Here is a 15,651-nt window from a genome sequence, read left to right on the forward strand (position 1 = left end):
ATTTCTTTGGTTCATGACTCTTAGTGCTCTTGTCACGTATCGAGCAGAGAGGGGAGTGTAGCCCTCTAGTACAAAGATGAGTCAAACAAAATGGGTCACTGTACAGGTAAGACTATATCATATCTCATGTTTTTAATTTTCACCTAAATCGTAATTGCACTGTATATCATTCTTAGTTAATGCTGTTTTATTTGATTTTTATCTTCCACACAGTGTCCCAAGCAAACAAATAATGATGACTCAGGATATTATGTGTGTCTATTCATTGGGGATGCTTTGCACCATGGACAAACTGTAATCCCAGTAAATGTAATAATCTTACACATTCCAATTCGTTTGCCATATGCTTATTATTTTCCCTATCCTTGTATTTCAGTACTTTCCAGAGGTGCAGATGCCAACTTTTCCTGCAACAAAATTTGTTAATTGCAAAAGAAGTGGTGTTCATATCTGTACCATAGATAATTAAAGGACACATTAAGCACAATAGATTATTAGTGTTCTTTTACAATATTTAGACAAATTTCTCTAAAGGCTAGGCAAAATGTGTAAATATGAGACTCTGATTGATTGTAATCTGTACATGTGAGTTGTAATTGAATAATACAATGTGCAATTGCTCTGAAATTCTAATATATTAGGCTCTATTTGGATTTTATATTCTATTTGAATTGGTTCTAAATACTATATAATTGACCAAATGTGCTAAAAAAAGGTTTTATGCCAGTTTTATTAAAATATTTAAAAATATTTCTTAACTTTGGAGAGCGGTTCACGAAGAATCGCTTTGCAAAGTCCACTTCTAAGAGCGATTCATAAAATAACCGCTCTTAGAAGTGAACTTTGGAGAGCGATTCAAGTTGAACCACTCTAAGAAGTTCACTTTGGAGAGCGGTTAAAGGGGAACCGCTCTCCAAAATGTACTTTTGAGAGCGGTTCAATTATAACCGCTCTCATAAGTTTGAGATAAGAGAGCGGTTAACCTGTCAACCGCTCTCTTTAGTCTAACTTGTGAGAGCGTTCAGTCTTAACCGCTCTCCAAAGTACTATATTTTGTAGAGCGGTTACACGCTCTCCAAAATATACATTTGAGAGCGGTTAAATAACCGCTCTCCAAAAATGAAGACATTGGATAGCACGTGATTTTAAAGTGCCACTAACCGCTCCCTTAATTCAAGCGGAACAGCTCTTACATCTCATTTTTGGCATAGTGTTACGATATATATATATTATAGCACACTAAAGGGTGTATTATAATATATACATATATATACATATATATATGTATATATACATATACATATACATATATATATTATGATCCACGAATTTATATCAATTATAACTCACATATTATGACATGTTGATCGATAAAAGGAATATGGAAATGAGAAATGATGAGAAAGAGAAAGAGAATTAGTATAGATAGTACAATGATACACTAGGGGTATAAAGTTCGGAGAAGATTTGGGAAATCTTGTGGAAATGAGGATGGTGAATGCTAACGATAAAAGGGTGCACAACAATTTGTTGAAAAATAGACATTTACAGGCCACACCCTCATTTCCTGACGAAACTCCTGACTATACCTTTGCTAAAAGGGGCCAGGGCGGCACACATGTATCCGTGCTATTGCGGCTGTAACGCCCTGAAATTTGGTAATATTAATTATTACTATATATATGTATATATATTCACATGTGTGTTGATTTATTTAATAATGATGTTTACGTGTATTAAGTACATAAATGTGTGTATATATGTATATGCATGACTGGATAGAGCTGAGAAAGGCTAAGTGTCTAAGTGTAGGGTGTGATACTGGGCTGTTCTCGTTGCAGCGAGAGGATTCTCGCTGTAGCGAGAGGGTCCTAGGAAGAAGGACCAGAACTGTCACCTTCTCGCTGTAGCGATAGAGCGACAGTTTGGGGTGCATTTCTGGGTGCAGTCTTGCTGTAGCAAGAGGGTCTCACTATAGCGAGATTCTGCAGAAACCATAGTACAGTTTTCTCTGGTTTTTTCGCTATAGCGAGTGTCGTGACTAGAAAAGGATTTAAAGGGGGTTAGGGTTCAGAGAGAGTAATTTCTCCCTCTCCCTTTGAAATCCCTTCGAATCTCTCACTCCCAAACCCTATTCCACAGATTAAATTGCCTCCAAAGTCGTTATGGAGCTTGATTGAGGGTTGAATCCGTGTGGGGAACGCTTGGAGGTGAGTTTTAATGGTTAGGGTTTCAGTTTTCCTTCCCTTTCTCTGATTTTGGGTCCTTTTTGGGGTTCTCATGGAAACTAACTGTGTGTTTAGGCCGAGATCTGTGTGGGGAACACTCCCGTGGTCGACTTTGAGCGTGGGTCTTTAATTCGAGGTAAGGGGAGACTCTACCTACTCTTTTATGTATAATTTACTGTTATTTTGTGGAATGTTGTGATGTTGCAGAGTTAGAGGATAGGAAATTGCTGAGATATGTGATGTGAATTATGTACTAGATGTCGTGAATGGGTAGAGGCACTCGTGCCAAAAAATTGAATGAATATTGTGTGAAATGTGGGCCCTGAGGGCCATGTAATATGAATGGAAATAGGCTAGGGCTGTATGTCTTGAATGAATTGTGGTCTGTGTGCTGTGAAAATGAAATTTGGGCCTAGTAGTGGTGACACCGACTATGGAACGGGTACACCACAGGCCACACACTCTCTTCCTGACTAGACCTCTGACCACTACCTTTGTTGAGTGACCCGTGACTGCCCATGTGGTATCCGTGAGGCGGGGGTAACTGGCGACCATTCATGGTGTAAATCTATGATCATAGTGTCAATGTGAGTGTGGCTGGCGTACATATGCATGGGGGTTCATGAATTGTGCTTTGGATGTGATAATGCTGCCTGTACTTGTATTTGTTTAATGTATTAGAAATGTGCTGGAGGTGAGATTCTATGCTTAATTGTATGTTTTGGTAGTGTAGAGTACTCACCCTTACATTCATTTTTCAGGTAATCAAGACGATCAGCACCGGACTCAGTAAAAGGGGTGGATGAAACTGCTATAGGACTAGGATTTTAATTTGAAACTAATGTATTTGAATGGGTCCTATACTAGTGACTTGATAGAAATTGTAACCCATTTCCTTATTTTAAAAATATTTGATGAAACCGAGGGTTGAGAACCTTATTTGAAATGAAATTTATTTTTATTCTGAATTTGTGAAATTATGATTTAATGAAATTAAACATAAAGTGTTACAGCGGCCAACTAGCAGCTATCTATGCTAGGAACTCCTCAAGGGATCCCAGGGGCAATTATTATGAAAGTGTCATAGATATAAAATAGTATATAATTTGTATGATTATAATATGTATCGTAACAGATCGATTTATGTTGTTATGATGTGTGTTGTAGTACATCGACGAGTGTGACTGGGACACATGTATTGTGACATATTAATTGAGACGATATGATACATGTATAATAACATACAGGTCAACCTAGAAATGAATGTGTAATGAATGAAGTGTTGTATATGCTCTGATTGATGGTTGTATTATTGTATGTACTTAGATGTGATGAGTGTTAATATGAATTGTGCAATGTTGATAATGAATTAGAATAGGGTATTAGATAATAACTTTAGTTGCTCTTATAATAATTCATAATAAAAGAGATTTAGTGGGGTGGGGAAATACTCATTCTTACTAATATGTTTCAGGTAATGAAAGAGAAAAAATGAAGATGGATGATTCATTCTAGGGTCATACTCGTCAAGGATTGTGGGAATAGAACTGTTCAGATATAATAAATTTAATGTAATATATGTATAAATCTATTTATGTATTTTTATTCATTGACAGCGAAATGTTTTGTTGAGAGATTTTGTAAATTTGTCAAATTTTATTAATTTGTATTCTCATATTGTATCATTTATTCAAACTTGTACTATTTCTTACAAAATTTCTTATTTATATTTTTAATAATGTAAATATTTAAAGAAAATTATTTAAAGAGAAGGATGTTACAAAATGGTATCAGAGCAGTTTGTCCTAACAAGCCTGGGGTATGGGACTAGTTCGCTGTATTAAGTGTTGTTTATATTAGTATTTGGTAGGATAATAACATGAAATAATTGTTGTTAGTGTGACCTGTTTGGTATTCCAAATGGGGATGCATGTGAAATTTTTGATCTGAATGTGTGTATGTATATGTATGTGAACAATAGGCTTGCTAACATACGTATGAAGTGTTTATCTAGATTAGAAAATGACGAGTAGAAATAGATCAATTGAAGCCACCGCTAAGACTCTGGCAAATGTAGCTCAAGTGTCAAAACCGTTAGTGTATGATCAGAATGCAGAAGTAGCTAAAAGTCATGGATTTCTGACATTCATGGGTCATTGTCCTCCAAAGTTTGAAGAAGAGTTTGATCCAGAAGGAGACTGAAAATGGATTACAGATGTGGAACGAGTCTTTAGTACAATGGATTGTCGAGAAGAACATAAAGTTGACTGTGCTACGTTTATGCTAATTGGAAACCCTGCTAAAAAACCACTAGGCAACGAGCAAAGAAAAAGACACCTTATGGTAGTGACCACAATAATTCCAAGAACTCTTGTAGCAATGCTAGATGTTTTAGATGTAAAGGATCTCACAGAGTACAAGATTGCCCATAACCAACTACTAAGTGTAATTATTGTGGAAGAGTGGGGCATACAAAAAGTCTTTGTTAGCATATACCTCAAATGTAATGCCCAAATTTTGTAATATTAATTATTGATAATTATATAAATCAAAATGTATATTCATGTGTGTATTTTTTTAGATATATGTTATATATATATATATATATATATATATATATATGGGTGTATGCATGACTGGATAGGGCTGAAATGGGCTAAGTGCCTAAGTGCAGGCGTGGTACTGGGCTGTAGCGAGAGTGTTGCAACCAAAAAAGGATTTAAACGGGGTTAGGGTTCGGGGAGAGTTATTTCTCCCTCTCCCTTTGATCCTCTCATTCCTAAAGCCCTATTCCACCAATTAATTGCCTCCAAAGCCATTCGGAAGCTTAATTAAAGGTTGAATCCGTGTGGGGAACGCTTAGAGGTAAGTTTTAATGGTTAGGGTTTTGGTTTTTCATCCCCTTTCTCTATTTTCGTGTTTCCCCTGTGTTCTCATGGAGTTTCTCCATATGTTTAGGATGAAATCTGTGAGGGAAAGCATTTCTTGGTGGATTTAGCGTGTGGGTCTTTAATCTAAGATAAGGGGGGACTCTACCCTATCTCAATGTATTGCAATTCTTGTGTATTTCAATGACTAATGCAATGTGGCTGAAATAGAGAGTAGGAATTGTGTGTTTGATGGAAATTGGTGTGCAATGTGATATGTAATGGAATAGTTAGGCCCCGTGTGGGTGATTATGAGTGATAAAACGCCTTTGATTGGTGAATTAATGTTGTTATGAATAAATGAAGGTTATGTGTCGTATATTGTGAAAATGTGTGCCCAAGGGCCGTGTAATGTGAATGATAATTGTGGGCTGTGTGCCGTGTGTAAGCATGATTATTGCGTGCATGAATGAAATATGTGTGAATGGGCGTGTTAGCATCGTTGTAATGTGCTGTGAATGGTTCAGCGATACATTGGGGGTGTAGGAGATGAGGACAGTAGAAATACCTTGGGGAAGAGGGAGTGGTGGTGACACCGACTGTGGAACGGGTGCACCACAGGCTACACACTCTCTTCCTGACTAGACCTCTGACCATTACCATTGCCAAGCAACCCGTGACTGCCCACGTGGTATCTGTGAGGCGAGGGTAACTGGCGACCATTCATGGTATAAATCTGTGATCACAGTGCTACAATGAATGTGACTGACGTGCACATGAATGGGATTATTATTAATTATGTTGATTGAATGTGAAATGTTGTTAGTGCCATGTGTGCATCGATATTGAATAATAATGTTGTCTGTGTTTGGTTCTGCATAAATGTATTGAATTTGATTTGGAGGTGAGACTCTATGCCCAGTTGTGCATTGTGGTAGTGTAGAGTACTCACCCTTACATTCATTTTTCAAGTAATCAAGACTATCAGCACCGGACTTAGTGAAGGGGTGAATGAAACTGCTATAGGACTTAGGATATATTTTGAAAACTTTTGTATTTGAATAAGTCCTGTAGCAACTGTTTGATGTAATTTGTAACCCCTTTTCTTTATTTGAAATGTTTAATGAAACTTGGATTGAAAATAGAAATTTATTATTTTATTATTTTAAAAATTTGTGAAACTCTTTATTTATTGAATATAAATTCAAGGTGTTACATCAAAGAGATGGAAGCATTGGTGAAATTAAGAAATCCACATCTAAGAACAAAGATCCCTTAGATTCAATAAAATGTTTTAGATGTGGAGGACGACATCGAGTGAGAAGTTGTACACAATTACCTGCAACGTGCAACCATTGTGAAAAGATAGGACATTCAACGGATGTTTTCCGATTTGCATCACAAAGAAATGAAGGTACAAGCAAAGGCAATAAACATATGTCTAAAGTCAATAATCCTCGGAACTCAGGAAAATGCTATTCCTGTAGAAAATCTCGTTTAATGTAGCAATGTAGAGAGTGAAATTTGTGCTGCCACATTAAGAGAAGTAGGGACATGTAATTTAGTCACTATGTATATATTGATGTTATTAGAATCCTGTTGTTATGTTGTAATTCTAAATTCTGTATATAAAATCCTTCATCGTACAAGAACTTTTGTTTTGTCTGTAACTTGTGACCATGCAATATCCTTGTAATTATCTTCATCAATGAATCGGTTAACGTTTAAACTCTTGATCAGTTATTCTACATCCTTTTAAAGTAAATCTTCCCTGCTAATCTAAATCGTCTGTACTTTTCTATTAAATCGTCATGTAAGGAATGGATCAGTTTCATTTAATCATGTCTTTTGATACAAGGATAAATCTTAAATTCTGGGTACTTATGTATCACTAGTTTATGAACTTTTGTTGAGAGTTATTTCAAGGAAATATAGGAAGGATCAAATCGTTTGTAACTTGTTTCTTCCCGAGGATGAAATCCTTCAAAATGGGAGTACTTCGAAATAAGAAGTTTCTAATGTTGTTTTGGGAAAAAGTAATAGAGCTATTGTATAAGGACAAACTCAAATTTGTTATAGATTTTATGATGGGATTTACTCTGATGATAAACTCAAACTTAGTGCCCTTTTGGTTTTGTACAACTTAGTGGCCTTTTAGCGCCTACTTGGTGCCTACTTGGTTCACCTTCGTTCCATTTTAGTGCTTACTTGGTGTACCTTGGTGCCTACTTGGTGAACTTTTGTGCCAACTTGGGGCACCTTGATGCCCTTTTGGTTTCTACTTGGTGCACTTAGGTGCCCTGTTGGTGCCTACTTGGTGCAACTTGATGAACCTTAGTGCCTAGTTAGTGCACTTTGGTGCCTACTTAGTGCTCCCATGTGCCCTTTTGATGCCTACTCGGGGGTCCTTGGTTCCTAATTGGTGTAACTTTATTGTCTTTTGGTGCATACTTGGTGCACCTTGGTACCTACTTGTTGCAACTCGGTGGTCTTTTGCTGCCTACTTGGGGCACCTTTGTGCCTACTTGGTGCACCTTAGTGCCTACATGGTGCACCTTCGTGCCTTCTTGATGCCTCTTTGTGCAGCATGGTGCCCTTTTGATGCCTACTTGGTGCACCTTGGTGCCTGTTTAGTGCAACTTCATGTTTTTATGGTTCCTTCTTAGTGCACCTTGGTGCCTACTTGGTGCACCTTAGGGCCATTTTGGTCCCTACTTAGACCACCTTGGTGCTATCTTAGTGCCTACTTGGTGCCCCTTAGTGCCAACTAGGTGCACCTTCGTGCCATTTTGGTGCCTACTTGGTGTCAACTTGGTGCACCTTGGTGCCCTTTTAGTAACTACTTGGTGCACCTTCGTGAGCTTTTGGTGCCTAAATAGGGCACCATGGTGCCCTTTTGGATCTTACTTGGTGCACCTTTGTGCCTACTTCAAGCATCGTAGTCCCTTTTAAGTTCGGCTTGGTGCACCTTGTTACCTACTTGGTGCTCCTTGGTACTCCTTGGTGCCTTCTTGGTGCAACTTGGTGGCCTTTTGGTCGTGCCTATTTAATGTCCCTTTGTACCTACGTGGTACAGCTTAGTGCTTTTTTGGTGCCTCTTAGTGCACCTTGGTGCTCTTTTGTTGCTTACTTGCTGCCTACTTGGTGCATCTTGGTGCCTTTTTGGTGCCTACTTGGTGCACCTTCATAGCTCTTTTGGTACCTCTTGGTGCAACTTCATTCCCTTTTCCTGCCTATTTGATGTACCTTCATGCCTACTTGGGGACCGTGGTGCATTTTTGGTTCCTACTTGATGCACCTTCGTGCCTAATTGATGCACCTTTATGCTCTTTTAGTACATACTTAGTGGACTTTGGTGCTTCTTGGTGCCCTATTGGTGCCTACGAGGCTCACTTTCGTCCCTTTTTGGTGTCTACTTGGTGCACCTAGGTGCCCTTTTGAGCCTTACTTGGTGCACCATGGTGCCGTTGTGGTGCCTACTTAGTGCACCTTCGTGCCATTTTGGTGCCAACTTTGTGTAGCTTCCTACCTTTCTGGTGCCTTCTTGTTGTTCTGCTGGTGCAATTAGTGCACCTTAGTGCTCTTTTAGTGCCTACTTGGTGGACCTTAGTGCCTTTTTGGTGCCATCTTGTTGAAACTTGGTGTCCTTTTGGTGCCTACTTGGTGTCTACTTGGCTCACCTTCGTCCCTTTTTGGTGCCTACTTGGCGAACTTAGGTTCCCTTCTGGTGCCTACTTGGTGAACCTAGGTTCCTTTTTGGTGCCTATCTGCTGCAACTTGGTGCACACTTGTGCCTACTCGATATACCTTGGTGCTTACTTGGTAAACTTTCGTGCCTACTTTGGTCACCATGGTGCCCTTTTGGTTCCTAATTGGTGCACCTAGGTGCCCTTTAGTGCCTACTTGGTGCAACTTGGTGAACCTTGGTGCCTAGTCGGTGCATTTTGGTGCCTAGTTGGGGTACCTTGGTTCTTTTAGTGCCTACTTGGTCCACATTGGTACCCAGTGCACCTTGCTGCCTAGTCCACCTTGGTGTCTTCTCGGTGCCTACTTGGTGAACCTTTGTGCCATATGAGTGCAACTTGGTGCCCTTTATGTGCCTATTTGGTTCACCTTCCTCCCTTTTTCGTGCCTACATGGTGCACCTTCGTGCCTTTTTGGGACCTACTTAGTGCAGCTTCGTGCCCTACTAGTGCCTACTTGCTGCTTTGATTGTGCAATTGGTGCTCCTTGATGCAATTTTAGTGCCTTTTTGATACACCTTGGTGCCTTCATAGTGCAACTTAGTGGCCTTTTGGTGCCTACTTAGCTTACCTTTGTCCCTTTCTAGTGCCTACTTAGTGAGGAATCCATATTTTACTAGTATTTTACAATAGTTTTTAGTGCAATTAATAAAGAAAACATGCTAGAAATAGCAGAAAACCCTTAATAAATATTTTAAAATTCATTGATTTTCTATGTAAAAAGTGACATTTCAAGTATGCTTTTGTAGGGAATTCTAAGCTAAGTACTTGAGGATTGGATGATCAAAGGAAAAATAGAAGAAAAGTGGCAAAAATTGGAGGAAAGAAGTTGATAATTGAAGAACAGCCTCTGAGTGATCACTTTCGCTGGTGAAAGTGGTCACTCCAGAACCATAAAATGAAGAAGAGCTTCTGCGTAATCACTTTTGCTGACAAAAGTGATCGTTCCAGAGAGGTTGCAATGAGAAGAGCTTCTGCATAATCACTTTTTCTGGAAAAAGTGAGCATTCCAGAGAGTCCTCCAAGAAGAGTTGTTGCGCGTGTTCACTATTATCCACAAAAGTGAACACGTGCAAGAAGGTAGCCTCTACGTGTTCACTATTTCTAGCAGAAGTGAACACACGCATGACATTAGTAAGGGAAGCTTCTGCGTGGCTACTATTTTCAACAAAAGTGAACACTTTGAAGTGCGCGTGGCTACTATCACCAGCAAAAGTGATCACGCACAAGTGGAAAGCAAGAATTAGCCTCTGCGTGATTACTATTGCTGGCAAAAGTGATCACGCCAGCAGAGCGGGAATTCTATAAAAGACAGTTAGCTCAAGAATTTATAAGTTTTTGTTCATTTTTTATTTTCTATTTGTTTTTGTTGTTGAGAGAGTTAGAGAGGGAGATTGAGGACGAACACCAAGCTTCATTTCTTGAGGGATCAGATTGGAGATTGGCTTGAAGATGTTTCTTCTTTGTTCATTCTCTTCTTCTTTTCTCTTCTCTTCTCTTCTCTTTTTGTAATGTTTGCTTAAACTCTTTGTGGTTAGAAACTGTGAATCTGAAATGGAAATGTTGAATTGATTTTGGATCTAAACTTTGAGTTTTGGATTGGATTGAGTGATTGATTCTGCTGTTAAAGTAGTGATTGAATGGAAATTTGATCAACTAATCATAGAGGAACTTTTATCAATGGGAATTGAATTTATTTCTCAGATCTGAATTAATTGCCAAGGTTATTGGTTACTTAGGGATAAGATATCTTAATCTTGCAATCTTTTGGTTTCTCAAACTTAATGCAGCATTTGATTGGATTAGATCTAAGGGATTAGAGTGATTTGATTAGATGCTAGATTCATTCAGGCAAGGGATTGTCCTTTGATTAATATAACGTGAAATTGATTGTCATTCCATCTAAATGCTTAAAAGTTCAGAACTTTATTGATTCAATGTTGAAGTTTTGGTGAAACAATTTCCTAACTACTCTTTCTACATCTATTTACTATATACTTTTGTACTAACTGTTTTGTTTTACTTTCTCATTTCATTTTTGATACATTTATACCAAATCCATCTAAAATTTGTAAAGCTCAACTAATTGTGATCTTGTGAAGTGGTAATTGAGAACTTTATTCCCTGAGGACGATACTTGGAACTCAATTTGATTCTAAGATTTTTTATAACTTGCTACAACAACACTAGTACACTTGCTAGTCAGTTTACTTTCAGTGCAACAGCAGTTGTAAGAGTAACAAGTTTTTGGCACCATTGCCGGGGAATAATTTGTTTCAATATCATTAGTAACAGGAAAATAACTAGATTGAGCATTTGTTTCTTTAAATTTTCTGCAAATATTACATTACATGTGCAGTTTTCTGTTTTCATTATACTATATCTGTGTTTAGTTGTATATGCGTGGCAAAAACAAAAATAAATCTACTCTTGTCTTTGATCCTGACATTGATAGAACTCGTAGGAGATTAAGAAAAGAGACTAGAGTAGAGAGATCTTTAAGAAGTGACAGTGATCTAGAGGTGATACATTCTCCAGAATTTCAAGTCACTCCTTTTGCAAATAGGAAACATTCACCTTTTAGACAACCAACTCCAAAAGTTGAAATGGCAGAACAACATAGAATGAGAACACTAGGAGATTATGCAATTCCAGATATGTAAGGCTATAATTCTTCAATTGTTAGACCAATCATTCAAGCCAATCATTTTGAGATAAAACCAGCCTTACTTCACCTAGTGCAGCAGGACCAATTTTCTGGTGGAATTTCTGATGATCCTAATCTGCATATTTCTAATTTTCTGCAGTTGTGTGATACTATAAGGATGAATGAAGTAAGTGAAGATTCTATAAGACTGAGGCTATTTCCATTTTCTTTAAGAGATAAAGCCAAATGTTGGTTACAAGCACAGCCTCAGGGAAGTATCACCACATAGACTGAACTTGTGAATAAATTTCTAACAAAATATTTTCCTCCCTCAAAAGCTGCTAAGCTGAGAGGAGAAATAACATCTTTTGTGCAGCAGGAAGGAGAATCACTTTATGAAGCATGGGAAAGATATAAAGAGTTGCTGAGAAGATGTCCACATGATTGTATTCCAGAATGGATGCAGCTGGAAACTTTTTATAATGGAATGAATGTAGCAACTAGAATTATGATTGATGCAGCTGCATGAGGATCTTTGAGCATGAAATCCTTGGAAGAAGCCCAAAGAATCATTGAGATAATGGCTTCATCCATGTATCAGAATCCCAACTTGAGGAATACAAGAAGAGGCAATGAATATGAAGCAAAGATGATGGAAACTTTTCTTGCACAGAATCAGCTGCAGAACCAATTATTTTCTGATCAAATAGCAGCTTTGACTCAACAGATTAATAATTTGCAGACTGGAAATGTGGTAACAAGTCAGTTGACATGCGATTTTTGTGGAGAGAATCATCCTAATGGTGCATGTGATGTACCTACACCTGAACCACAAGAGCAAGTCAATTATATGGGGAATTATCAAAGACAGCAACAATCTTATCCTTAACAATCATTTCCTCCTGGATTTCAGTATTCTAATAATAGGAATCAACAATTTTATAATTGGAATCCTCAGAATTCTGCAATGAAAAGCACTAATACATCTCTTCCATTTTCAAATGCAGGAAATCACCAACAATAGCAATACTTTCAAGGAAATTCTTCTACTCAACCTCAAAGGAGTCAACATTCAGCTAGACCAATGAGTGAAAGAATGAACGAGATTGAGGAAACAATGTTACAATTCATGAAAGTCACTCAATCCAACATCAAGAATCAAGAAGCTTCTATGAAGAAGTTAGAAACTCAAATTGGACAGCTGGCTGAACAATTAACAAGCAGAGATGAAGGAAGATTTCCAAGCAACACAGTGGTGAATCCAAAGGAACAATGTCAAGCTATAGTTACAAGAAGTGGAGTTGTTGTAGCCAGTCCAAAACCAGCTGAAAAGAAACTAAATAATGTTGCAGCAGAAAAGCAAGTAGAAAATGCAGCAGAGGAAAGAGATTTAAAAGAAGAATTGCAGCAAGGGAAATTCAAGCTACTAAAGAGAGAACATTCAGAAAAGAATGAAGAAGTTCATAAAAGTCCTGAAAGAAAGACAAAGAAGCAATTATTTAAGGACACTTACAAGCCAATTGATCCAGAAAAATATAAGAGACTGCCTTATCCTCAAAGAGTGCAAAATCCTAAGCAAGAGGAGTAGTTTGAGAGGTTTCTAAACGTGTTCAAAAAGCTGCAAATTAACATCCCATTTGCTGAAGCTTTGGAGCAAATGCCATCTTATGCCAAATTCATGAAGGAACTACTCTCCAAGAAAAGGAAGTTAGAACATGATAAGACTGTACCCTTGACAGAGGAGTGCAGTGTTATTCTTAGAAGAAAACTTCCTCAAAAATTAAAAGACCCAGGATCCTTTAGCATACCTTGTGAAATAGGAAATTGTACTGTGGGAAAAGCATTGTGTGACTTGGGGGCAAGCATTAATTTGATGCCATTAGCCATTATGAAGAAATTGGGGATAGAAGAAGTGAAACCAACCAACATTACATTGCAATTAGCTGATAGATCATATACTTATCCATATGGAGTAGTAGAGGATTTGTTGGTTAAGGTTGACAAATTTATTTTTCCTGCAGATTTTGTCATATTGGACATGGAGGTAGATGCAAACATACCATAATCTTGGGCAGACCATTCCTTGTAACTGGACGAGCTCTCATTGATGTGCAAAAAGGAGAGTTAATGCTTAGAGTTCAAGAGGAAAAGGTAATATTTAATGTATTTGAAGCTTTGAAATATCCAATTGATGATAACACATGTATGAGAGTAGATACATTGGATTCTATGATCACTCCTTATTCTTTGAATGGATTTGATGAAATTTTTGTGTTGAGAGAAACCATAGCTGCAGGAAATACTAAACCTCTGCATTTTGAAGATGAAAATGTATTTGAAATGGAGCAGCAATTGGAAGCTCTACCTATTTTAATACCTGCAGAAAAATCGATCAAAGAGGAGTTGAAAAATGAAGGAGAAGAAGAGAAAAGTCAGAAGCTGGAATTAAAGCAACCTCCATCTCACTTGAGATATGCATTCTTGGATCATAAACATGAAAATCCAGTTATCATAAGCAATGAACTCAAGGAAGAAGAGGAGGAGAAGTTGCTGAGAATTTTGAGAACCCATAAATTAGCAATAGGGTGGAACATCTCAGATTTAAAAGGTATAAATCCATCCTTTTGTAAGCACAGAATTTTATTTGAAGAAAATTTTAAGCCAGTTGTGCTATCTCAAAGAAGATTAAACCCTGCCATGAAGGAAGTGGTAAGGAAGGAAGTCATTAAACTATTAGATGCAGGCATCATATATCCTATTTCAGACAGCAATTGGGTAAGTCCTGTGCAAGTGGTACCTAAAAAGGGTGGAATAACTATAGTACCAAATGAAAAGAATGAGTTGATACCCACAAGGACTGTCACAGGATGGAGGATGTGTATAGATTATAGAAAGCTGAATGATGCAACCAGAAAAGATCATTTTCCTCTACCTTTTGCAGACCAAATGCTAGAAAGGTTAGCTGGACATGCATTTTACTGCTTTTTAGATGGATATTCTGGCTATAACCAAATTGTTGTAGATCCAATTGATCAAGAAAAAACTGCTTTTACTTGTCCATTTGGAATATTTGCATATAGAAGAATTCCTTTTGGGCTGTGTAATGCTCCAGCTACATTTCAAATGTGCATGTTAGCTATTTTTTCTGACTTAGTTGAGAAAATAATTGAGGTATTCATGGACGATTTTTCTATTTTTGGGAATTCATTTGATTATTGTTTATCTAATTTGTCCATTGTTTTGCAGAGATGTCAAGACACCAACTTGGTGTTGAATTGGGAGAAATGTCACTTTATGGTGCAAGAAGGAATAGTGCTTGGCCATAAGATTTCAATTAGAGGGATGGAGGTTGATGAAGCTAAAATAGAAGTGATTAGTAAATTACCTCCACCTGTGAATGTGAAAGGAATTAGAAGTTTCTTAGGCCATGCTGGGTTTTATAGGAGGTTCATTAAAGATTTTTCTAAAATTGCCAAACCTCTTAGTGACTTGCTTATAAAGGATGCAGCATTTGTATTTGATGAATCTTGTATGCATGTTTTTACTGTTTTAAAAGAAAAACTGATTTCTACTCCAATTCTTGTTAAACCTGACTGGACTGTACCATTTGAGCTAATGTGTGATGCCAGTGACAATGCAGTGGGTGCTGTATTAGGACAAAGAAAAGATAAAAGACTACATGTGATTTACTATGCTAGTAGAGTCCTAAACTCTGCACAGATTAATTACACAACCACTGAAAAAGAGTTGCTTGCTATAGTATTTGCTTTTGATAAATTCAGGTCTTATTTAGTAGGGTCCAAGGTTGTGGTATATACTGACCATGCTGCTCTGAAATATTTGCTTTCTAAGCAGGATGCTAAACTAAGACTGCTGAGATGGATTCTACTACTTCAAGAATTTGAGTTAAAAATTCGAGATAAGAAAGGAAAAGAGAATGGTGTTGCAGACCATCTATCCAGAATTCCATTGGACACAATGCCATCAGATTACTTGGATATTAATGAAGAATTTCCTGATGAAAAGCTGCTAACTGTGGATGAATTACCTTAGTTTGCTGATATAGCGAATTTTAAGGCCACTCAGCACATTCCAAAGAGAATGAATTGGCAGCAAAGAAAAAAATTTCTTCATGACAGCAAGTTCTATATTTGGGAAGATCCTTA

At 37.5% G+C, this 15,651-nt stretch overlaps 1 non-coding gene across 1 annotated transcript; it reads right to left on the reverse strand.

Moving 5' to 3' along the window:
* Nucleotides 1-11,828: 11,828 nt before the first annotated feature.
* On the reverse strand, nucleotides 11,829-11,935 carry LOC113861713. Its single transcript, XR_003504309.1, has one exon. It is a non-coding gene; the product is annotated as a small nucleolar RNA R71 (small nucleolar RNA).
* Between the last annotated feature and the right edge of the window lie 3,716 nt (nucleotides 11,936-15,651).

The sequence above is a fragment of the Abrus precatorius genome, unplaced genomic scaffold (assembly GCF_003935025.1).
Source record: "Abrus precatorius isolate BTA unplaced genomic scaffold, Abrus_2018 Scaffold1, whole genome shotgun sequence".
Taxonomy (NCBI): Eukaryota; Viridiplantae; Streptophyta; class Magnoliopsida; order Fabales; family Fabaceae; genus Abrus; species Abrus precatorius.